The following is a 26,065-nucleotide window of genomic DNA, read 5'->3' as shown; positions in this document are numbered from 1 at the left end:
TTAAAGTACAGAAGCCAAGAGAGGACTGATATTGTTCCTCATCACTCACAACCCCACCCTCCGCCCCCATTCTCCCCACATTGCTCTTGGGATCTTAACCCTCATGGCCCTCCTGTCCTATCTCCAGCACTTTCCCCACACCATTCCTCACATGCACCAAGCACGTTCCCACCGCAGGACCTTTGCATGTGCCGTGCCCTCTGCCTGGGTGATCTTCATGCAGAAGCACACACTGCCCACTCCCTCAGTTCCATCAGGTCTCTGCTGAAATCCCATCTGGCCCAGGAGGCTGTGTCCGACTCCCCTCCACAAAAGGCACTCCTTCACCCTCCCATTCCCCCCTGCCTGCTCCTTCTCAGGGTCTTACTGCTGAGAGACACGCGCCATATAATACCACGCCATGCCAGTCCATGACTCTTTCCACTGTCTTGCATATCACTTCCTGGAGGGTGACCCTCCTGCTCCACTCACTCCCAGTTTCCCCAGCAACCTAGATGACAGTCTCACTGCTGCAGGTGCACGAGGGGCAGGTGGGCCAGTGAATGGGTGGCTAAAATACAAAGAAGTCAACAAACATAAACACACTCCCCTCACTAAGAAAGAGGAAGGATATTCTATTTTTGCTTCATCAAAATTGCAGTGTTTTTAAGATAATACCCAGCTTTGTGGTGCAGTGGGGGGTAGGGGGTGGCGGGGGGAGTCAGTGAAGCCCAGCAACACAGTAGAAGCTAAATTAGGAAAACAGTCCCGGAAGGTGATTTGGCCAAAGGTGTCAGAGCCATAAAAATGCAGGAACCCTTTGATCCTGTCAGTCTTCTCCTGAAAATGTGACCCAAGGAAATAATCTTGAGTTCCAGGCAAAAATGAGTGTACAAGGATTTGCATCACAATGTTATTTACAGTAGTCAATTAGGAAATAACCCAGCCGTCAATAGAGAGTTGGTTACATTCAATAACACAGGGGAAATGCCAGGCAGTCATTGAAAGCTCACATTTGGAGGAAGAACAAATATGAGACACGTCTGCCATGTGTCAAGAGGTAAGAAGATACAAATGAGTTGTCTAGTACCCTCCCAATTTTACCAAGTATTTGCACAGACACGCATAGGCAAGTACACACACACACACACACACAGTGATAGGAGTTACCCTGCTCAGCACTTCCTGAGCTGGCAAGAAGCTAAGAGTGCTGGACAATGAGTTCATTCAATCCTCAAACCACCATATGTGGTGAGGGATCCCGTCGTTCCCATTTCAGAGATGAAGAAACTGAGGCACAAATTAGTAAAGCAAACAGCCTATGGTCGTGGTCCCCAACCTTTTTGGAACCAGGGACTGGTTTCATGGAAAACAGTTTTTCCACAGACCAGTGGTGGGGGTGGTTCTGGGATGATTCAAGCACATTACTTGTATTGGGCACTTTATTTCTACTGTTAATACATTGCAATATAGAATTAAATAATTATACAACTTACCATCATGTAGAATCAGTGGGAGCCCTGAGCTTGTTTTCCTGCAACTAGACAGTCCCATCTTGGGGTGATGGGAGACAGTGAAGATCATCAGGCATTAGATTCTCATAAACAGCAGTCAACCTAGAGCCCTCACATGCAGTTTGCAACAGGGTTCACACCCCTATGAGAATCTAATGCCACCATTGATCTGACAGGAAGTGGAGCTCACGCGGTAATGCAAGCGATGGGGAGTGACTGTAAATACAGATGAAGCTTCATTTGCTCACCCACCACTCACCTCCTGCTGTCCAGCCTGGTTCCTAAGAGGCCATGGACTGGTAGTGCTCCGTGGCCTGGGGGTTGGGGACGCCTGGCTGATGGCCACACAGCCTCGGGGGAGCAGCCTAGCTATAGACCTGCAACTCACTCCTGACTGCACTGTGTGTGCACACGCCCTTAACACACACACAATGACCAAGAAGAAATATGTGCCTGCACACATGCACACACACACACATGCTGAGAAAAAGAGACTAGCAGGAAACTAAAAGCTGGCATCTCTGGTTTTTGGTATGATGAGTCATTTTCCTTTTCTTCTTTAAAATTTCCGCACGTTCTCTGATTAACATTTCTGGACTTTACAATCAGAAAAACTGATCTACTAAAAACATTTTCTCATGTCTGGTGAGGAGATAACCCTAACCCTCCCAGCAGTGACTGGAATTGTCACCTGCTTTGGATGAGAACTAGTGACATCACACATCACATCAGTACACTGCAGAAAAGACCACCACCCATTCTTGTGGCTATGAGTGAAATCCAATGTGATGTGGTAATTCTCTTCTAACTTTCGATTTATATGATTTCATTTCAAACTTAAAGAGAAGTTGCAAGAATAGCAGGAGGAACTCCCAAACGTGCTCGGCCGAGACTTGACTGCAGTTTCGACACTGTCCCCGTCCTGCTCCGTCCTATCCCTCTCCAGCCTTTCCTCTTTCAGCTGAATGTTTCTGAGCCCTTGGAGACACCATGCCTGTTTTCTGCTAAATGCCTCCTCATGGATTTCTTAGGAATAACGGTGTTCTCTTCTGTAACCATGTGGTACTGTTGTCGAAATTGGGAAAGAACACTGACATGCACACTAAAGGTCTCTATTGCACACTACAGTTCTCTACCTCACACCCTCATGTCATCAGCTGCCCCAACGCTGGCTATTGCAGCCTTCTCTTCCCAGCCAGGATTCAACTCTGATATGGTTTGGCTGTGTCTCCATCCAAATCTCATCTGGAACTGTAGCTCCCATAATTTCCACATGTTGCGGGAGGGACCCGGTGGGAGATAATTGAATCATGGGGACAGTTTCTCCCATACTGTTCTCGTGGTAGTAAATTAAGTCTCATGAGATCTGATGGTTTTATAAGGGGGATCCCCTTGCACTCAGTTTTCATTCTCTCTTTGCCAGCTGCCATGTAAGATGTGCCTTTGCTCTTTCTTCGTCTTCTGCCATGATTGTGAGACCTCCCCAGCCCTGTGGAACTGGGAGTCAATTAAACCTCTTCCCTTTATAAATTATCCAGTCTCAGGTATGCCTTTATCAGCAGCATGAAAATGGACTAATACAGTAAATTGGTACTGGGAGTGGGGTGCGGCTGTAAAGATACCCAAAAATGTGGAAGCAACTTTAGAACTGGGTAAGAGGCAGAGGTTGGACAGTTTGGAGGGCTCAGAAGAAGACAAGAAAATGTGGGAGAATCTGGAACTTCCTAGAAACTTGTTGAATGGCTTGACCAAAATGCTGATAATGATATGGACAATGAAATCCAGGCTGAGGTGGTCTCAGATAGAGATGAGAAACTTTTTAGGAACTGGATTAAAGATGACTCTTGCTATGTTTTAGCAAAGAGACTGTCAGCATTTTGCCACTGCCCTAGAGATTTGTGGAACTTTGAACTTGAGGGAGATGATTTAGGGTATTTGGTGGAAGAAATTTCTAAGCTGCAAAGCATTCAAGAGGTGACTTGGGTGTTGTTAAAAGCATTCAGTTTTAAAAGGGAAACAGAGCATAAAAGTTCAGAAAATGTGCAGTCTGACAATGTGATAGAAAATTAAAACCTATTTTCTGAGGAAAAATTCAAGCTGGCTGCAGAAATTTGCATAAGTAACGAGAAGCCAAATGTTAATCACTAAGACAATGGGGAAAATGTCTCCAGGGCATGTCAGAGACGTTAGTGGCAGCCTCTCCCATCCCCGGCCCAGAGGCCTAGGAGGATAAAATGGCTTCCTGGACTGGGCCCAGGGCCTCCCTGCTGTGTGCAGCCTAGGGACTTGGTGCTCTGTGTCCCAGCCATTCTAGCCATAGCTAAAAGGTGTCAAGGTACAGCTTGGGCTGCGGCTTCAGAGGGTGCAAGCCCAAAGTCTTGGTAGCTTCCATGTGGTATTGAGCCTGTGGGTGCACAGAAGTCAAGAATTGAGGTTTGGAAAGCTCTGCCTGGATTTCAGAGATGTATGGAAATGCCTGGATATCCAGGCAGAAGTGTGCTGCAGGGGTGGGGGTCCTCATGAAGAACCTCTGCTAGGGCAGTGAAGAAGGGAAAAGTGGGGTCAGAGCCCCCATGCAAAGTCCCCACTGGGGCACTGCCTAGTGGAGCTGTGAGAAGAAGGCCACTGTCCTCCAGATCCCAGAATAATAGATCCATCAACATCTTGCACCATGTGCCTGGAAAAGCTGTAGACACTCAATGCCAGTCTGTGAAAGCAGCCAGGAGGGAGGCTGTACCCTGCAAAGCCAGAGAGGCAGAGCCACTCAAGACTATGGGAACCCACCTCTTGCATCAGCATGACCTGGATGTGAGACATGGAGTCAATGGAGATCATTTTGGAGCATTAAGATTTAACTGCCCCACTGGATTTCAAACTTGCATGAGGCCTTTAGCCCCTTTGTTTTGGCCAATTTCTCCCATTTCAAATGGGTGTATTTATCCACGGCCTGTACCCTAATTGTGTCTAGGAATTAACTAACTTGCTTTTGATTTTACAGGCTCATAAGTGGAAAGGTCTTGCCTTATCTCAGATGAGACTTTGGACTGCAGGTTTTTGAGTTAATGCTGAAATGAGTTAAGACTTTGGGGCACTGTTGGGAAGGCATGATTGGCTCTGAAATGTGAGGACATGAGATTTGTGAGGGGCCCAGGGGTGGAATGATATGGTTTGGCTGTGTCCCCACCCAAATATCATCTTGAATTGTAGCTCCCATAGTTCTGACGTGTTGTGGGAGGGACCTGGTGGGAGATAATTGAATCATGGGGCCGGTTTCCTCCATACTGTTCTCATGGTAATGAATACGTCTCATGAGATCTGATGGTTTTATAAGGGGAAATCCTTTGTGCTCAGTTTTCTTTCTCTCTTTGCCTGTCACCATGTAAGATGTCCCTTTGCTCTTCCCTCATCTTCTGCCGTGATTGTGAGGCATCCCCAGACATGTGGAACTGTGAGTTAATTAAACTTCTTCCCTTTATAAATTATCCAGTGTCAGGTATGCCTTTATCAGTAATGTGAAAATGGACTAATACATACCATAGTGGAATCATAGACTCCCACTTAGGGATCACATTTCTTCCTTCCCCTTCGCCCTGAACAGTACTTTATTTAGCCTTTTACGTTTTTTGGCCCTGGCATTTTTGAAGTATTCAGGACACTGTGTGTCTCCCTCCATGTGGGTTTGCCCTATGTCTCCGGATGATTTGACCCTGGACAGCTGTGTCTTTGGCAGGAGTTCTGCTACCAAGGCTGTCCATCCAGAAGGTGGTGAAGCTGGCCTGTCCCGTTCCTGGCGATGCTAACTTGGATCACTTGGCTCGGGTGGTGTCACCAGCTTCGCCCTTGGAAAGTGACTCTTTTTCCTTTGTAACTAGTAAGTAGTGGTGGGAGACACTGAGACTACAACCACCGGCTCTTTGAACACCTGCCCCTGCCACGGGGTTTCCTTGATGGCCTTCCAGCCCCGTTGATTCCAATGCGAGAACTGGCTTCCTTTCTTCACTTATTTACTTGTGTATATACATGGGTGTGTCACCATGGATGCACAGATTCCTTTTTCATTTCATGAGTTATAATTCATTACCACTGTTGTGTGTGCATGTGTGTATGTGTGGTCTTTTTTTTTTTTTTTTAACAAAAACATCTGGGGTCTCACTATGTCACCCAGGCTGGTCTGCTGAGCTCAGGCGATCCTCCCACCTTAACCTCCCAAAGTGCTGGGATTACAGGCATAAGCTACTGTGCCTGGCCTACATGTGTGGTCATTTTTAACACACTATGAGTTTAGTCTGCCATCATAATGAGGATTTTCATCTCTCTCTGTGTACATATCAGTGGTCTGTATTTTTCTTTTCTCTCTGCTAGCGAGGCAGCAGAGAGATCACTTTGTTCACAGCCAATCTGGGCACCCTGCCCACTGAGCCACTAACATGACTGGATCTCTCAGTAGCAGACGGCATCTTACTTCAGCAGTGAGAGGCTTTTCCAGAAAAAAACTTTTTGATGACTTTGTAAGGAGCATTTCCTACCTTTGATCCCATATTAAAAATTTTTCAAACATACAGGATGAAAACAGTGTCCAGTGAATTCCCATACAGTGTCTCCATCCTGCCATGAACACTTTGCCACGCACTTTCACCACGTGCCACGTCTCCACCTATCTCACCTGCCAATGCGTTCGACGTCAGCTGTGGGCGTTCTGATGATGGTTCAGATTCATCTCACACATACTGAGATTGTCTCCACTTCTTCCTAATTTTGACTTAACATCTTTTCCCAAAGAATAAGCCATCTCACAACATTTTTCAAATTCGTTGGAGTACAATTTTACAACGTACTGTCACATTAAAAACTTGGCTGGGTGCAGTGACTCATGCCTGTAATCCCAGCATTTGGGAGGCCGAGGTGGGTGGATCACTCATGGTCAGGAGTTCGAGACCAGCCTGGTCAACATAATGAAACCCTTGCCTCTACTAAAAATACAAAAAGTTAGCCAGGGGTGGTGGCCAGTGCCTGTAAACCCAGCAACTTGGGAGGCTGAGAAGGGGAGCAGTGCTTTAACCCAGGAGGTAGATGTTGCAGTAAGCCAAGATTACACCACTGCACTCCAGCCTGGGTGACAGAGTGAGACTCTGTCTCAAAAAAAACAAACAAAACTTTTCTAAATCGGTTGCTGAAGAGCCTTCTCATGTCTAAATTTAGTTATATATTTTGGATTTTTCCATGATTGAAATATATTTTTTTCCTCAAAGAACCAAGAATCACCTCCTGAAAAGAACTCTCAAGTCTGTTTTCCTGTTTCCTATTATTTTCTGTTCTTATCTCTTATTTATATTTGCTTTTCTAACTGTGAACTTTTTAACTTACATATTTACCTTTTTCAAAAAATGAAAATGCCTGTAGCTATAAATTTGCCTCAGTGTACAGATACGCATACATACTCCTTTAACGTTCATATCTATTACACAAAACATCTATTTTGATCTATTAATCAAAACATCTATTGTTGATGTTTTTACTTCTAAGTAGATTTTTCTTCTTTTAGACTTTCATTAATTAAACTTGTAATTAATAATATAAGTTTTAAACATATGTTGAAATCAGAGATATCTAGCACAGGTTCTTAATTTTAGAATGTCTTAAAGTTTTTGCAGTCTAGTATATGATCAATGTTTGTGAGTGTCCCAGAAATACTGTAAAAGGTACACCTTTTGCTTTAAAATTACAAAGTTTATCTATTGATTTAACTATATTAATAATTCAGATTATTTTTGTTTTCTTGATCTACCAAAGACTGGATGAGGAGATTTAAATGTATATTTTCTTTTGCATTTTAAATAGTTTTTACTTTATTGTCTGTATTAGTCCATTTTCACACTGCTGATAAAGACATACCCAAGACTGAGCAATTTACAAAAGAAAGAGGTTTAATTGGACTTACAGTTCCATGTGGCTGGGGAAGCCTCACAATCACGGTGGAAGGCAAGGAGGACCAAGTCCCATCTTACGTGGATGGTGGCAGGCAAAACATGAGAGAGCTTGTGTAGGGGAATGGCTCTGTTTAAAACCATCAGATCTTGTGAGATGTATTCACTATCACAAGAACAGTGCAGGCAAGACTTGTCCCCATGATTCAATTACCTCCCACCAGGTCCCTCCCACAACACACGGGAATTCAAGATGAGATTTGGGCAGGGACACAGTCAAACCATGTCATTGTCTTCATGAAAGTTACAGCTTCACAGCTGACTATGTCTTCAGCCATTTAGAATTGCCCTCCTTGCCCTAATTCTTTGGATTAAGGCTGAATGAAACTTCTGCTATCTTTAGGTGTGTGTACTTGAAAATCTTTAGCCAGCTTTTCATTTTGATGGCATCATACTTAATTTGTTGATTTTCATAAACACCACATATTTGAATTTGTTTTTAAATCCATTCTAAGTATTAGGCTGTTAGGAAGGCACCTCTAGCCACAACAGCCAAAGGTGGGACAACTGCACATAGTCCACCCACACGACAGACCACTACTCAGCTCAGAAAGGAAGGGAATTCCCTTGTGTGTTGTAACACGGTGGACAGTGAGGACAGGATGCTCGGTGAAGGAAGCCAGACACACAGGGCCACGTTTGCCATGATTTCAGGCACATGAAATGTCCAGAAGAGGTAAATCCAGAGGTAGAAAGTGAGCTTGTGGTTGTCAAGAGCTGGGGGCAGGGGGAAAGGAGTGGCTTCTGATTTCCTTTCGGGGATGATGGAAACATTCAGGAATTAGAAGAAAGAAGTGGCGGATGCATAGCGTTTCGAGTAAACCGAAGACCACGAAACATGGGTTAAAAAGGTCAATTTTACGTTACGTGTATTTTATCACACTACAAACAACACAAAAATGCACAAAGGTCAGCTCTGAAGTCGACGCCTGGGTTCCCATCTGGCTCTGCCCCTCACTAGCTATGCACCCCATGCCTCAGTCTTCCCATCTGTAAAAGGGGCCAGTGTGGGGCTGTGATGAAGTTGCCATGGGCAAGTCCCCCGCCGTGAGGACCACCACGCCATCACAATCTGCCATAATCCACCTGGCCATGGACACCCTCCTCCTCGCCTTAACCTAGTCCCACCAGCGGCATTCCCAGCAGGTGTGGCTGCCCCAGGTCTGGGCCTCTCCCTGGGAGCATGGGCCCAAGCTCTCAACCCAAGCTCCCGCCCCACATGGAACACTCTGACGCAAGGGCCTTTTGTCTGGGCGGTGAAAGAGCCTCCAGCTGATGTATGAAGTCATAAATGTTTCAGAGACCTGGGCTCCACCGCTGCCCCTCCCTAAGGGCACCAAAGCCACCTGTGCTGAGCCTGCAGCCTCAGATGGTCTCTGCATTTAATGGTGCCTGCTATCCGCAGCCACTTAGGGCCCATCATCTGGCGGCTGCCGTTCTGCTCAGCTGCAGACTCAGGACTTGCCATAGCGCTCGGGTGTCCACTGTAGCCTGGGCGCAAGAAGAGGCAGAGAGACCTGCGTGAGCCTCGCTGCCCTGGTGTCTGCCCTAGGCTCACCCTTGCCCTCTTCCCTCCTAGGAGGTGAACAAAGCAGCTGTGGCCCAGGTGCCACAAGAGTCACCACTGGTCACCACCAGGAGACCCGAGCTCAGCAGAGTGGTCCCCGAGACCCTGACCACCCCCAACCCTTCTTAACAGACCCTGTATACATCCAGTGTCCCCAGCACAGCCCCACGGTGAGCCCCTCAGTGAGGAAAGCCTGTTTCGAAGGAAGGACAAAAAACCACTCCACACTGGGTGATGTGTGGAGAGACCACTGGGCCAGCAGCTGGTAGGAGGCTGGGGCCAGCCACAGCCCTTCCCCAAGCAGCAGGTTGGCCCGGCTGCCCGCTTCCCCCCTCCCGAGGGCCTTGCAGTGCCCTGTTCCTGGCATCAGGCCTATTTTGCGGGTTTGGTGAAGGAGAACGTCCATTCCTGGAGGCAGGGCTCTCCCAGGCTCCCGTCTGTGAAGAGCGAGGGGTGAGTGCATGTGGCTGTCTGCCCAGCTGGTGCCACTGAGCAACGGCCACCCTGGCCAGCGGGCCCCATGGCCCTGCCGCTGCAGAGAAGTGCCTCCCCCAGCCGTCGGGGGTTTCAATCTGCAGGCTGCCATCTCCAGGACCTGCCCTGGCTCTCAATGCGATGGAGGAAGGCTCTTGGCTGGCAGCCCCGGGCCATGCCCACCGAGGCCCAGTCCCTCCAGAGCTCCCTGGGATGATGCCGACCACACACCCTCGCTCTACAGGCCACATGACACAGCTGAGCGTCCGTGCCGTGCTGAGGGCTGTCCCACGGCAGGGGACTCAACGACGGACCAGGACGGGAAATGGCCTTGCCCCTCGAATTTCCCAGCACAGACCCTTTCCTTCTCCACCCTGCTCACCTGGGAGGGCCCAGCCCCTCACATCTCCAGAAACCAGCTCTCCTGCCTCCTGCTGGATGGGACTCCAGGCAGGACTCACTGCACCACGTGCCCCAGAGCTAATGGAAGCCCTGGAGGTCCCCAACCCTCCCTGAGTCCCCAGCAAGCCCCCAACCACTATTTTCTTCCATTTATTATACAAATATAGGAACAGTAATAAAGGACATCAGAATTAATGGAGCTCCCTCCCTGCCAGACCCTGGTCTCTCGCCTGCTCTCCTTGGCCTGACCTGGCCTCGCCTCAGCCACAGGCAGCAGCTCCTGCAGGTTCCAGCACAGGGGAGCTATTCCCATGGAAGGGAACTGCCCAGGGACAAACCGGGGATGGGACACTTGAGACGGGTGGGACCCTGTGCGCCACTCTGCCCAGAAGGTGCTCCCCATTCAGGGGCATGATTTGGGGGGACATGGGACGGTCTCCTCCAATGATAGAGGGCTTCATGTGCAGGCTTCTCCCAGCCATGCCACCCCATCACCACGAGCCCCTCTGCTCATGCCCATCTCGGTGCTGGGGTGCTGGGGGCCCTGGAGTATCAGGAAGGGCCCCAGAGTTGTGACTTGGCTCAGAGCCATGGAGTCACCCCCATGCCCCTGAGGACAAAATCACACCTGGCTCCACCCACAGCATGGTTGCACCTGTTCCTCAGACAAGCTGGGGTGGCAGGGCTGGGCAGCTCTACTGGGTACTCCCAGACAGGGAAGGAGACTGAGACTGACAAGGGGCAGGGGCTGACTGAGGTCGCAGCAGGCAGGGAGCTCAAGTCCCTGGCCAGCTCCCTCTCCCACAGACCTCCCACTCATATCGCACACAGCCAGCAACTCAGAAGGCCCCGTATGACACCCCTCCCAGCCACTCTGCCTTGCTCTTGTCAGTGACAGAGACCAGGACTCAAGCCCACAAAGTAGCCCAGGCCATGACCCTCCTTCTCTGGGTAGAGGTGCTTCATTCACTCTGAGATGAAGGGACCAGCCTCGGCCTCTCCAGTTCTTTCCAGCTCTGCCGTGAGGGACATGCACACATGCATACACACAAACACACACGCACCCATACAGACATGAACACACACAGCCATACAGACATGAACACACACACACAGACACCCATACAGACATGAACACACACATGCACCCATACCAACATGAACACACACAGCCATACAGACATGAACACACACAGACACCCAGACATGAACACACACACAGACATGAAAACACACACACCCACAGACACAGACATGCACATACACACACCCCCATACAGACATAGGTACTCACCCATACAGACGTGAACACACACAGACTTGCACATACACACAATCATACAGACATGAACACACACACACAGACATGCACACGTACACAATCATACAGACATGAACACACACACAGACATGCACACACACACAGACATGCACATACACACATACACAACTATACACACATAGGTGCACACACACTCATAAACACACCTATACAGACATGCACATACACACATATACACACATAGGTGCACATACACACACACACCCATAAACATACACACCTATACACACATAGGTGCACATACACACAAACACACCTATACACACATGGGTACACACACGCCCATAAACATACACACATAGGTGCACACACACCCATACACATGCACACACACCTATATACACACGCACACACTCATACACATTGCACATGCCCATACACATGCACACATACACACACATGCACACACCCATACACATGTGTACACACATCCATGCGTACGTGCACACACCCATACACTCCTATACACACAGGTGAACACACACCCACACACACGCACACACACACACAAATGTGCATGTGAGGTTGTGATGCTGCCATGCTTAGGACCCAGAGCTGGACCATCAGCGTCCTCCAAGCCCTGGGGACCCAGTGGTGTGTGGGGTGAGATGGATCTCGCAGGTTCCCTGGGTCTCTTGACACTTTAGTGCCCTGGAGTGTCAGAGGCTGTGGCATTGCTGACCAGTGCAGAGGACACCTGGGTCAGGGTTGGGGGTGCAGTCGAAAGCAGATGGGGAGAGGGAGGAACGTGGGAGAAGCAAGCAGCATTTGGGGTATAGCCCTGCCGATCCCCACTTGCAGAGCAACACAGAAGTGGGGTCTGAAAGGTTGGGGAGCCTGAAACCACACCATTTGGAGGTTCAGAGTCCTAGGTCGCTGAGTCTGGCTGCAGGATGATTGCAGCCGAGTCAGCCCTTGTTCCCCAGCCGTTGGAAGATTTCGATGAGATGGGTTCATACAGGGTGGTGAGGGCGGGCAGAGCTCTGCTGTGGAGGGAGGAGGGCCATCCCAGCAAATGTGCTGGAACCCACAGGCAGAAAGGGAGCCTCCACCGACACCTCTCAGCTGGTCAGACATTAACTCGAAAGGAATAGCCACCTCCGTGTGAAACCTGACACTACAAAATTCCTAGGAGAAAACAGAAAATCTGTGTCCTTGGTTTAGGCAAAGATTTCTGAGACGGCACCAAAAAACACAATCCATAAGGGAACAAACTGATAAACTGGACTTCATCAAAGTCAAAACGTTTGTTCTCTAAGACAGCACTATTAAGAGAATGGGAGGCCGAGGTGGGAGAATGGATTGAGATCAGGATTTTCAGACCAGTCTGGGCAATGAGAAATAAAAATAAAATTCTAAGCACTTCCTCACCTAACTGAATGGATCCCCACCTGGCCGAGGGAACCCCAGAGAAACCCTGGAAGCTGAGTTCAGGGCCATGATGGACGTGCGGTCGGATACGTATCATCACACCCCCTCCCTTGATAACAGTCATCGGGTTTTCTTCCTAAAGGGTGAACAGAAACCAGCCTTTTCATAAGATGACCGCTTGTCTTCCTTTCCAGGCACAGAACAAAGACAAGATGAGATAACAAGATGTTCTTCCGCCTCCCTGAGATGTTCGCTTCCACGCTCCCTCTTTCCTCCAATGTGCGTCTTCTATAAAATGTAGATTTACTGGCTACTAACTACAGTCTCGCCAGTATATAATCATTTGTCTCACTTGACGTCCCTCCCCTCTTCAAGAAAACATATAAATATGAATGAAACCTCCTAAGCACCTCTTTGGAAAAAGCAGCCACAGTTGCTTCTGTGACTTGAGATTTTCCTGGGCGTGCCCTCAAGCCGGCGCAATAAACCTCGATGATTTGAGGAGTATGCTTCAAGTACTCATTTTGATTGTCAACAACATAGCGAGACCCCAGCTCTACAAAAAATTAAAAAACCAGCCAGGCGTGGTGGCATGCGCCTGTGGTCCCAGCTACTTAGGAGGCTGAGACGAGAGGATGGCTTGAGCCCAGGAGTTGGAGCTGCAGTGAGCTATCATAGCACCACACACTTCAACCTGGGTGACAGAGTAAGAACACAGCTCTAAAAAAATTGTTTAAAAGAACAGAAGGACTAGCAAGGGACGAGGGAAGCCTTCACAGAGCAGGTATCTGATAGAGGACTTGGTCCAGAATATAGAAACATGTAACATCTTGGCCGGGAGCGGTGGCTCATGCCTGTAATCCCAGCACTTTGGGAGGCCGAGGCGGGAGGATCACGAGGTCAAGAGTTAGAGACCGGCCTGGCCAAAGTGGTGAAACCCTGTCTCTACCAAAAATACTAATATTAGCCGGGTGTGGTGGCAGGTGCCTGTAGTCCCAACTACTCAGGAGGCTGAGGCAGGAGAATCGCTTGAACCTGGGAGGCGGAGGTCACAGTGAGCCAAGATCGTGCCACTGCACTCCAGCCTGGGCGACAGAGCGAGACTCCGTCTCAGAAAAAAAAAAAAAAAAAACTATTGAATTCAATACAAAACAACCAAGTTTTCTTAACAAGCAATTGGACAGACACTTCACCAAAGAAGATATGTGGACAACTAAGCAGCTGAAAAGATGCCCCACACAGCGAGTCACCAGGAAGGCCAGGGAGGGCCCCGACACATCCGTTAGGTTGGCTAAAATTAAAGACCAACCACATCAAGTGTTGACGAGGAGACAGAGGAACTAGAGCTGTCACAGGGCTGCTGGACTGCAAAAGGGGATTGTTGCTTTAGAAAAAGAGTTGTCAGTGTCCTAGAAAGTTAAACCCACACCCATTCCATGACACAGCCGTTTCACTTCCCAGCCGGCTATGGAGAAGTTAAACCATTTGCTTGCACAAGAGAAGCAAAAGCATTTGCTCGCACAAAGACTCCAACTATTCCTAGCAGCATCATTTGTGAGAGCCCAAACAGGATACAGCCCACATGTCCATCAACAGGTGCATGGAACAGCAAAGTAGCCTCTACCCAAACAACAGGCTGACACACACAACAGACACACAGCTCAAAATGATGACGCTGAGTAAAAGAAGCCAGACGAAACCAGCACTGGCTGCGAAAGTCCATCCAAATAAAGTTCCACAAGGCACAAGCCCATCCAGCATGCCTGATGGTAGGCAGCGGTGGCCTGGCCGTGGGGACAGGGGGACACTGTGAGGGTGATGGGTGTGCCCACTCTGATGCTGGTTTCACAGGTCTCCAAATGTCAGGATTCATGGAACTGTCTGCTTTAAACTGGGGCAATTTACCACATGCCAAGCACGCCTCCGTAAAGCTACTTAGAAAAAACGTGCATGCCTGTAATCCCAGCACCTAGGGAGGCTGAGACAGGCAGATCGCTTGAGCCCAGGAGGTTGACACCATCCTGGGCAATATAGCGAGACCCCATCTCTGCAAAAAAATACAAAAATTAGCCGGGCGTGGTGGTGCACGTCTGTCGTCCCAGCTACTCAGGAGGCTGAAGCGGGAGAATCTCTTGAGCCAGGAATGTCGAGGCTGCAGTGAACCAAGATTACACTACTGCACTCTAACCTAAGTGACAGAGGTAGACCCTGTCTCGAAAAATAAAAAAATAAATAAATAAACTTCTGGGAATGGGCCTGTGGCCTGTGAAAGGTTAGGAGCCCAGGAGAGACAGTGCATTTTCAGGGTGCAGTCTAAGCACGTGGCTAACAGCCCCTGCAGGAGCTGCTGTTATCCCTATTTTACAAATGGGGTAAAGGAAATGCCGAGGCACATGGCCTGCACCCACAGGGCCACTGGGCAGGTCCCCACGCTGGGCCAGCCCATCAGCCTCCCTGCCCTGTCCCTAACCACATGGAAGGCAGCACCTGGACTCAGAGGTCACAGCAGCCCCAGTGCGGGTGGCCCGTGCCATCTGGCAGTGTCCAGCCCCTACCCTGCCCCACACCTTGAATCTACCTTGCCTGGGTCTGCAGGGGAGGGATCGGGGAGCAAAGGGGTTCCCGCAGCCCCCACTGCAAGATGCACGCCTTCTGGCTGTGTGCGCTGGGCCCATGTGCCCAGGCATTGATGTGGGGGGCAGGTGTCTCTCACCTCACCTGGGCCAGGCCCGGTGGTAGACAGCAGCCTGTCCAGCACAGGAGCACCCCAGGGCCTTTGCCAAACCCCAGCTCCCAGCCTTGCCCCGCCTACACCCTGACGTGATCTCAGTGGTCCCTTGTGACTCGGATTGTGGTTCTCAGCAGAGATACAAAGCCACTTCCTGAGCCCGTATCTGTCTCCTGGTGGCTTCTCAGCTGAGCCCCCGGCCACACGATATCCTCTGCGGAAGCCTACATCGAGCCAGGGGACCAGTCCCCCACGTCCTCCCTGGCTGCTCCACGGAAGACGGAGCAGCCTCCTCTGTGAGGACCAAAAGGGTAGAGACCGACGCTGTCAAAGCCAGTCATGCCCTCCTCCTGGGCCCTGCCTCCCTGCTGGACACCAAGGTGCCACGAAGAGCACCCATGGCTCAGCCCACCCCATGGAGCCCTGTGCAATGGGGAGATAAACCCAGACCCCCTCACAGCCCACTTCCACCCCTGCAGAGGCACCCTGGCCCTCACCCCAGGGAGGCCCAGGCCCTCGGTCCTGCTGACCAACCCTGCCTGGCTCTCCAGCCACAGCTTGCTCCCTGACTTCCAGATCACCTCCTGCCCCTGCCTGGAGTACCCCCATCTGTCGGGTCTCCCCTGGAAGGCACTCCCTCGGACTCCCACAGCCCCCTGTAGCCCAGCTGCCCACAAACCCACCCCAAAGCCCCTGGACTGTGGCCAGGTCATGTTCACTGCTGCAACCCAGGGCTGGCCCTCAGAGCAGGAGGCCCGGTGTTCTGGGAGTGGGCAGAGGAGACCACAGAGGAAGAGGGCAGGGGTCGGGCCCTCACTCTCTATAAACCAAAACTATTATGATCCTTGTTTCCAGATAGGATGACTGAGGCCAAGAGAGGCTAAGGAACTGCCAGGCATGGAGCCCAGCCCTGTTCTCATTAGGACAGGAAGGCCGTCTCCCTCTGCCCCCCGGGCAGGAGGCCCCCTGGACAAGGCTGGCCAGCATATCCGTAGCCTGGCCCCAGGCAGCGGCCTGGCAGCAGCTCTCCTGAGGACTTCTGGCCTGCTGAGGGCTGTGCCCCCAGGCAAGGCTGGCACCACACAGAAGCCCCCGAGGCTGGGCAGATGTCTGTGATAGCATCTTGAACCCCACTCCACGACAGGCCAGCAAGGGTCAGAAGGCTGTGGCTGCCATGGCCAGCAACAGGGGCCAGCCCCTTGCCCCTCTAAGAACCATAGCCCCAGGCCCAGGAGGGGACCCCCAGCACTATGTTCCCCCAAAACTCACTCTCTTCTGGGAGACCCACTCCTCCTGCAAAATAGGGGACAAACCCCAGCCTGGGGAGGGGAACCCCAGGACTTCTCCCCACAGCACGTACCCGTCAGGCAGGGGCTCAGCCTGAAAAGGGATCACCTCCCCTTTGGAGATCCCTTCTCTACTCTGGGCCTCAGTTTCCCCAGCTACAAAATGGGGTAGCTGGGCCACAGCCTACCTGCATCTCCTCCCCCAACAACGAAGGTCGCTGCTCCAGCTTCCTCAGCAACACTCCCTAGGCAGAGCCTCAGGAAAACAAAAACGTCCCTGAGCCCCCTGGGTGGATGGGCAGGTCCTGGCTAGCACAGGAAGAAGCAATGCCCCCACAGCCAGTCCAAGACACTCATGCAGGCCCTGAAGGGCAGGCCCCTGGGAGTCGGCCTGAGCCATCACCAAGCTCCCTCAGGAAAGGACAGGTCGGGTCATGAGCCTGGCAGGTGCAGCCAGGAACCAACCACATCCAGATCCGCCTGGCAGCACTCAGCTCCTGCCTGCCGACCAGGCTCCAAATGACCTTCCAGGAGGCACAACTGGCACCCACCGAGGCCTGAGGGGAGCAATGGATCTGTACCATTCATTGTTCCCAGCCTGCCCAGAACACAGGCTCTACCCAGAGGGACACCAGACAAAGCTACTCCTCTAAAAACCTTCCCCCAGGAAGCTCCGGGAAGCATGCTAGTAGGAGGCAGAGCTCCGCGCCCACCCCTCCCCTCTCTGATTCCACCGCCAAGCAGGCACTGGTACAAGGCACCTAGTGTGAGCAAGGTGCGAGAGGGGCCAGCATGGGGCAGGGGCCGGACAGAGAGCTCTGCTAGCACCAGCTGTGTGACCCTAGGCAAGTGTCCGCCCTCTCAGGCCTCCACCCAACCAAGATGGATGATGAGCTCAGAGGAATCTCAGCCCTGGTCGGGGCCATGGTTCCTCCCAACTCAGATCCCAACTGGCTGGGCCTTGGAGGAGCATCTAAGGCCACCTGGCTTGATGGAGGCAGTCTGCTATGGGCACAGAGCACTGCCCAAGAGCTTCCAGCTGCAGCCAGGGCCTCAGAGCCTCACACCTGGACTAGAGACCAGCCTCCCAGGCTGGTCCCTTGGACGAGGGGTCACAGTGTCAGCTTGAGCCCAGGAGGTCACGCTGCAGTGAGTTATGACTGCGCCACTACACTCTAACCTGGGCAACAGAGACCCTGCTTCAAAAAATAAAAAATAAAAAAACTTCTGGGAAGGGGCCTGTGGCCCGTGAAAGGTTAGGAGCGCTGGAGGGACTGCATTTTCTAGGCGTGGTCTAAGCACATGACTAACAGTCCCTGAAGGAGCTGCCGTTACCCATTTTACAGATGGGGGAAAGGAAACAGGAGCCCATAGCCTGCACCCACAGGGGCTGCCGAGGCAGCTCCCTGCGCTGGACCGGCCCATCGGCACCCAGAGCTGGTGCCCAGGACCACAGAGATTGCTGTCTTACTTCCTTAGGCAGGAGGCCTTTGAACTACCTTAACATACAGGAAAAAGGAAGAGAAGTGCCCTGTGGACTCCGGCTCCTTCCATCTCTAGGCAGTGCCCCACAGGTGGGATCCGCCTCAGCCCCAGCCCACCTAAGAGGGGTCAGCAGGGCCACCGTTTCCTCCTCACCCAGACTGTTCTTCCCACCAGCATCCCAGAGTCCAACACGGACCGTGCAATCCTGGCCCCTGAGAGAAGCTGGAATCTGCCAAACAGAGGCACTGCCCATCCCACCCACTCCCGTCCCCCAGGCCTCCCCAAGGATAGGACATGGGACTCATGCCCTATGCAGGGCCCAATAGAGGGGCAGCAGCCAGGGGCCAGAAGCCCATGGAACCCTGGCACCATGTGGACCCAGGGCCACAGTGCACCTGCCCCCACCCCGGCACCCTCCTAGGTCAAATCACACTCAATTCAGAGCTCTCAGCCCTGAGATGCCAGAAGACACTCCAGGGGCTCCAGAACGTTCTTACCGGCCTCTCCTCACTTACATATTTTAATTTAAATGATCTTTTATAATTTTTAAAAAGCAATAGATTTTTAATTAGAAAATTCAGATGAGCAAAAATGAAAAGATTAAAACCCACAGCCCACACCCAGGGGTGACCACGATGAAGGCTTGGTATCTGCTGTCTGGGCCATTCCACATCTGCACATCCGTGCATTCTGGCCCAGAGAGCACCCTCAGCCCACCGCATACAGCTTGTATCTGCTGATGGCAAGCACCGTATTCCACATCCCTGTGCCAGTCAGGCCCAGTCGTTCTAATTGTCCCTTGGGTCCTGCAAACATCTTGGCCCTGCCTGGATCCACCTGGCAGCATCAGTGTCCATTTTCCACAGTCCTGCTTTGCAGAGTCAGGGCCTGTCACCCCGGTCCACGGTTATCAAACCAGACCCAACTCCCAACAGCGAGCCTGCTGGGCACGGAGCCCTCAGAGCTCCCTCACACCCTGGGGAGAACCTTCCCTCTGATCCATCGGCCAAGCAAGTGCCCCCACAGGGGTGTCTACATGAGCAACTACAGGGAGTCACCACGTGGTAGCCAGGGGCTGGGCCATCCGGCTTCAGGGCTGACCCCCTCACAGGGCAATGTCTTGTGAGCAGCAGAGTTCACCGCTCTGAAACTCAAGTTGCACAAACTCAGGGTTCACATCTTGGCCTGGGCACCCACAGACCTTCCTAAGCCCCTGTGTGTTGAACTCAGTGAAGGGCCGAGCACAAGGAGTACACCCATAAACACGGCTACCGCTGCCCCAGCCCCAGCCCCAGCCCCAGTCCCCGGAAGCGGCAGGACGCCCAGGGCGGCGTGACTTTGAGGTGGCAGGCAGCCTGCCAAAGGGGCACGATAAAAGGGAGGTGGAGCCTGCCCAGGGGACCGAGGCCAGGAAGGCTACAGAGCCCCCAGCCCCGCCCGCCCCCTGCACCAAGGACAACCAGAACATTCCACCACTTGCCCTGTGGTTGCTGCACCTCCGTGGAGCTGCACCGGGCTCCTCGAGCAGCCGCTGATCTGGGACATAGAGGGGGCAAATTTATCCTTAGCAGAAAACAGCCTCTACCTTGCAGGTCAGCGAGAACTTCTGAAAGGCCTTCTGTATTCCTGCCTACTGTTTCACCCACTGGCAGGTAGGGATTAGGCTCACCAGGCACACAGTAAGGTCAGTGGTCCCCCAAGGTCACAGCCGGCAGAGGCTGCGCCAGGGACAGGGAGTCCGGTTCCCCACTCTAACCAAGCACAACCCAGGATCCACCCCGCCCCCGACTCCCCACACCCTGACAGCAGATATATCCCTGAAAGACCCCTGAGGACCCCCGACTGGCCCCACTTCCCTGGGCCCCCTGCCGCTGCTGCCCCACCTACCAGCTCAGGGGCCTCACCCGAGACTCTTCCACCAAGAGCCTGCAGCCCTCACCCAAGACCCTCCCTGTCCGCTCGGCTCACTGGGAAGAAACCTGAACCCCAGACTGGGCACGGCACATGGACCCAGGTTCGGTCCCTGTCACTCTGGGCTGGGCCCTGACTCACCAGTCCAGGGAGGGTCTCCTTTCTGCTCCTCAAAACTCCAGGCCTTCCCTGCCCCCAGCACCCTTTGCCTGTGGTTCTTGCCAGCAGTGCCCACGCTCCCCTTCACTCCACTGGCCCCTCACCTCAGTCCTAGCACTCTAAGCCGTCTAAGTCACAGACAGGGTCACCCCCTACTAGGAGAGCAGGCCCCAGGGCACACAGAGGTCAGCAGAAATTGCCTGCAGGATGGCACATGGGGGTGTGGGAGCACGTCCCTGCCACTCAGTAACAGTTGGGGGTCTTACAGGGGGCACATGGGGGGATCATGACAACTTACAGTCAGGTGGTGGCAACATCACAGGTGGTTCCCGTCATGCCAGGAAGAGATGGTGCATTCTAGAAACCAGCAACCTTCACTGGGAGCCCCCAGGCAGGTGTCAGGCTCAGGAGCAGGCCCGTCAGAGAGAGGAGGCAAGTCAGAGAGAGATAGAGGGGGAGATGGGGCGGCCCTAGACACTGCCTCTGATGGCCACGCTGCCCTCATCCACAGCCACACTTGAGTGCAGAGTCCTGTCTACCTTGCAGGCCTGGCAGCCCCAGGAAGAGCCATGAAGACCCACCCAGCACCCACCGATCTGGAACCCAAACCACCAGAAGGCTCCAGCCAGGCTCCCAGGGGCTCTCCGTGATATACACCCACAGCGACGCCCCTCAGCCCAGGGAAGGGCTCGGAGTCACTTGTGAATCCCAGAAAGACACAGTGGGGCTGGGTCTCATCCCTGGACAGCTGCTGGGATGGCGGAAGGAGCAGCAATGCATCCCAAGTGTACTGGGGCTAGGCTGGCCGAGACCACACGCATGGAGAGGCCCTCTCCAGACCTTCCCCCAGGAGAGAAAACGGCAGACAGCTGCACCCAATGGGTGCTGGAACCAGCATGCTCCATCCATTTCTCTCCCTGCCCATCCCTCCGTCCACCTACCCCTTTCTCTCTCCACCTACCCACTACTTGATCTATCCAGCTGTCCACCCATCTACCTGCCACCCATAACTCACCACAATCCATCCCCCCATCCACCTGCCCATCTCTCCCTCTGCCTACCTGTCCACCCCCAGGGTACCTATTCCATGCCAGGCCCCGCACTGTCTCAGGCAGCACAGGCTGTTTCCCAGGGTCCACAGCGGCCACAGGCCTCAAATTCCTGAGAGCCAGAAGCCTGGAGTTGTGGGTGAGAGCAGGGGCCACGTAAATAAAAGCAGCCATGATCTGGGCTGAGTAAATCTAGGCCCAGCACCAGCGCCCTCCCGCACTCCAGACACACATGTGTGCAGGCGCAAAGACAGGGCCTTCCTGGGACTCTCACAGCGCCAGGCCATGGAAGCTGGAGGGGAGGAAGGGAAGAGGGGCCACCCCCCGCCCCTGGCCAGCTTACCCAGTCAGCGGCCTTATCTCCTCCACACTCAAGGTTCCCTTCCCGGACAGAGCTTCAGAGGCTATTTCAGGAACGACAGCAACCAGCCCGCAAATCTGCTGCGAGGCAGCCTGAGATGCCATGCCCTCTGAGGCGGAAGAGATGGGGGGCATCAGACAGCCCTGCAGGCCTTCAAACAGCCCTGCACACACAGACTGAGTCCCACACACTTAATCACACCTGACACATGAGGACAAACTCAGAGACGCAAGGTGGCTGCCCAAGGCCTCTCACCCACTCCAGGCTGCCCCCAGCCACGGCCACTGGCTCACAGATCGCCACCGCTGCACCCAGTGGAGGCCAGGAGAGGGAGGCCCATCTGACTCCCGGACACCCCTGGAAGCCCAGGTCCTGTAGCGGTACCACCCAGAACACGGGCCCTCCACAAGAGGCCACACCCCCAGGCAGCAGACAAGACTGACAAGAGGGCCACCTGCACAGGCAGCGACGCTAAACCAGAAGCAGTCACACCCCAGCCTGGGGCGAAGTGCTCCTCCAAAGGCTTGAAGCAGTCTTTGGCACCAGAGAGATCTGGTCCCCCACTGTGGAGACACACCTACCTCCCTCTCATAAGGGCCTCGGAGCATCCAGAGACAGCCCCGGCCACAGCCACCTGGATGGGGAGCTGCTCCCACCCAGCCCCACCACCCCACCAGAGCGAGTCCCCAGCATTCCCCGGCAGTGGGCACAGGGCTTTGGCAAAGGGGCCCATGCAAACTTATGGTCCAAGGTCCCCTTATAGCTGGGCTGACAGTCCCTGTACCTGAGAGCCCTTCCAGACACATGGACACAGCCTTTCTCCAGTAGGCCTCAGAGCCACAGGAAAAAAGGGAGGGAGGAAGGAAGGCGGCCTGTGGAGGCCAGAGCCTTGAGTTGGGAAGCAGGACTGATGCACGGAGTAGACAAGTACCTGTACCCACAGGGCCGCCTAGGGGCTTGGGCACCTGCTCCTCCCTTGGGGCACTGCTGCCCTCCACCAGCCACAGAGCCCCCTGAAAGACCAGGGATATGAGCACAGTATCTGTCCAGCCAGAGAAATACAGGCCAGCAGCAAAGGCTCCACTGACCTGCAGCCACCCTGCCCAGCCTGCCTACAGAGAATCAGGTCACTCAGGGACTCGCCCTGCCCCGGAGTCCTGCCCCCAGCTGGGCCACAGGCTGGTAGGGGTCTGGGCCCTATTGCGTCTCCGGAGACCTCTGCTGCCCACGGGCGCTACGAGCAAGGACTTGAGTGAGGGGCGCCCTGGGGGTGGCAGTCAGGACACCGAGGCCCGTCTGGGTTTTGGAGGAACTGAGCTTCCACATCTGCACAGGGCTGGGGCTCTGGAGCCTAGAGGAGAAACAGTTGTTCACGTCAACTGCTATTCATTTGTCTGAAAGACTGCAAAACCACACACCTTTTCTGGCTAGCAGGTAACCACATAAAATAAAATAAAATAAAAAAAAAGCAATTCTTACTAAACCAGTCCTCTGACCCAGCCGCGGGTTTTGGCCGCAGGTGTCTCCGCAGGGAAGGAGAGTGGGTTTTAAGCAGAAGTGAACCCCTGCCCTGATTTCACAGACTCCAATCATCTACCTCTGAGGCCCAGGCCTCTCGCCACATAGGGGGAACTCTTTGTAGGCAGGAGGGCTGAGGGGGCCTCCAGGGTGGTCTGGGGGGAGCGACCACGCCCTCACGGTCAGCTGTTCACCCCCAGGGCTGCCCTCCACTGTGGACAGAAGAACAAGCTGACTGGTCCCTGCCTGGTTGGCTTAGAGGAAGTCAGTACTGCCAGTCACCACAGTGCCACAGTCTGCCCTGCACGGAGGGAGCTACAGACTGGCAGTGACCCCTACATACCCTTAAAGGAACCAGACTGTCTCAGGCTCCCACAGCTCCTCATTACCTGAGACAGGTAAGCCTTCACCTGTTCCCACTAAGCCCTGCAATGAGGAACTACATGGGGTTCTCCTCCAGGAACCCTGATTGCCCCACCGCTCCCCCGCCCCTGTTATGGCCTAAAGTCAGGGAGTGTCACATACGTGCTTTGTCTCTGCCCAGCTCCAGGCAGGCCACACAGCCCCTGGACACCACACCCCACATCCTAACCTCACACCACCAGGCACCACGGGGCATCCAGAGGAGACAGACCAGTGTCCCCACCACCGCGTCCCGGAGAAGTCTGCCTCTCCTCGTTTTACGGTTGAGGTAACATGGCCAGCTGGGAGCTGGGTGCAGACTGTGGTCTGTCTGCTTCAGAGCGCCATTAAGCCCCTGTGCTTGGGAAGGAAGGAAGCCACTCACAAAAGCATCCCAACAGCCCCAAACCCTCCCAAATGGGCACGTGGATCAGAAACGCACCCTGGCAGGTGGGGCATGGGCACAAATGGAACATGTCAGCAAACCAGAAGTAATTTAATACAATATTTGTTGCCATTTATTTAGTGAGGACCTAACTAAGGCCAATGTCACAACTGGTGAATAGGTGGTTCTTTCCTCCTTGCCTTCCCATTATTTCTTGGTCATTGACTTACTGAGGAAATCAGGTCATGTGTCCTATGGAGCATCCCCCACCACTGGGATTTCGCAAGCGGCCTCCTGTAGTGTCATTCAGCGTGTTCCTCTGGCCCGAGTATTTCCAGTAAACTTGTACTTAGAGCACGAGGTTTGGTGAGATCGATCTATCCATCCATCCATCCACCCATCCATCCATCCATCCGTCCATCCAGGCAAGGAAGCATTGTGGATGGGAGCACTTTCTGTGCCCCATCCAAAGGCCTTCGCTGCTTTGGAGAGGTTGGCAGCTGTGACGCTCCATGTGGAATCCCTGACCTCACCAGGAGCTGGAGTCTGGCAGGACTTTAGCAGCACTGCTGCTTCAGGCATCTGCGGGAGTCTTGAAGAAAGAGGCAACCTCATGAGCTGCTGGGTTTCCCCAAGTTACAGTTCACAGGGGAATCACGGCAGGGACACGTGTCAGATTCTCTCCATTTACCCTGCCAGGATTCAACATCATGAGTGGTCTCCCTGTCGACCTCCACAGATCATCAGAGAAATGCAAATCAAAGTCCGCTGGTTTTGCCCCTTAGTATCAGGATGAACTTGGGATCTGAACCCCATCGATGCAGCTCATCCACTTCCTCTGTTATTTTCAGTGAGGCTTACCCACTGCATCTTCAGCCTGGGGAGAAGGGGGAAGACAGGGACACCTTCAAGTCCCACTGACATGGCCCTAGAGGGCCTTTGATAACTTCCCTGCCTTCTGCTGTGATGAATACTCCAGGCTTAGCTTGCACATCTCCCGCCACAACCTGGAACCCGCCAGGGGCCCTGGTTTCTTTCAGGGGGAAATGGTACCTAGAGGCCACAGTCTGGGGTCTAGAGATGCTCTTAGCTACTGAGTGGTCCTTGGTCCTGGGCCTTTCCAGTAAACAGATATTTAAGTAAATGTCATCATGGATGCATACTGGTAGTCCTCATTCAAATGTAGGGATGGAGGATTTTTGCTTAACCTCTTCTAACTTACATCTGGTTTTTTTTTGTTTTTTCTCCCATGCCAAAAGTGTCCACTATTTTTTTTCAACTTTTTTAACAGGTTCAGGAGGTACAAGTGCAGGTTTGTTACAAAGGTATATTGCATAATGTTGAGGTTTAGAGTATAAACGGATCCTGCCTCCCATGTAGTGAGCACAGCACCCACAGGTAACTTTTCAAACCTTGCTCCCCTTCCTCCCTCCCCACTCTTGTATTTCCCAGTGTCTCTTGTTCTCATCTTTATGTCCACATGTATTCGATGTTTAGCCCTCACTTATAATCAGTGAGACCATGCAGTATTTGGTTTTCAGTGGACCATGCAGTAAAGGGAATTTGCATTAATTCCCTTAGGATAATGACCTCCAGCTGCATCCATGTTGCTGCAAGGACATGATTTTCATGTCTGCATAGTATTCCATGGTGTATCTATACCACATTTTCTTTATTCGATCTACCATTGACAGGCACCAGGGTTGATTCTATGTCTTTCGCCATGAACGTACAGGTGCATATGTCTTTTTGGTAGAACGACTAATTTTTCTTAGGGTATAAATTCAGCACATGAGACTGCTGGATCGAACGGTAGTTCAACTCTTGGTTCTCTGGGGTATCTCCAAACTGCTTTCCATGGTGGCTGGACTTATTTACATTCCCATCAACAGGATGTAAGTGTTCCCCTTTCTCTGCTGTCTCTCCAGCATCTGTTGTTTTTAGACTTTTTAAACAAAGGCCATTCTGACTGGCGTGAGACGGTATCTCACTCTGACCTTGATTTGCATTTCTCTGATGATCCGTGATGAGCATTTTTTCAGGTGTTTGACTGCTTGTATGTCTTCTTTTTAAGAAATGTCTACCATATCTTTTGCCCACTTTTTTTTTTTTTTTTTTTGAGACGGAGTCTTGCTCTGTCACCCAGGC

General features: G+C 52.5%; 1 protein-coding gene across 4 annotated transcripts in view; it reads right to left on the bottom strand.

Moving 5' to 3' along the window:
* The window catches only part of LOC105469770 (potassium voltage-gated channel subfamily Q member 1), a 402,068-nt gene that overhangs the window by 364,334 nt on the left and 11,669 nt on the right, over positions 1-26,065 (bottom strand). The window lies entirely within an intron of this gene.

Source organism: Macaca nemestrina, chromosome 12 (assembly GCF_043159975.1).
Source record: "Macaca nemestrina isolate mMacNem1 chromosome 12, mMacNem.hap1, whole genome shotgun sequence".
Classification (NCBI taxonomy): domain Eukaryota; kingdom Metazoa; phylum Chordata; class Mammalia; order Primates; family Cercopithecidae; genus Macaca; species Macaca nemestrina.
The sequence above is the reverse complement of the archived record's forward strand: the minus strand, read 5'-3'. Positions and strand labels throughout refer to the sequence as shown.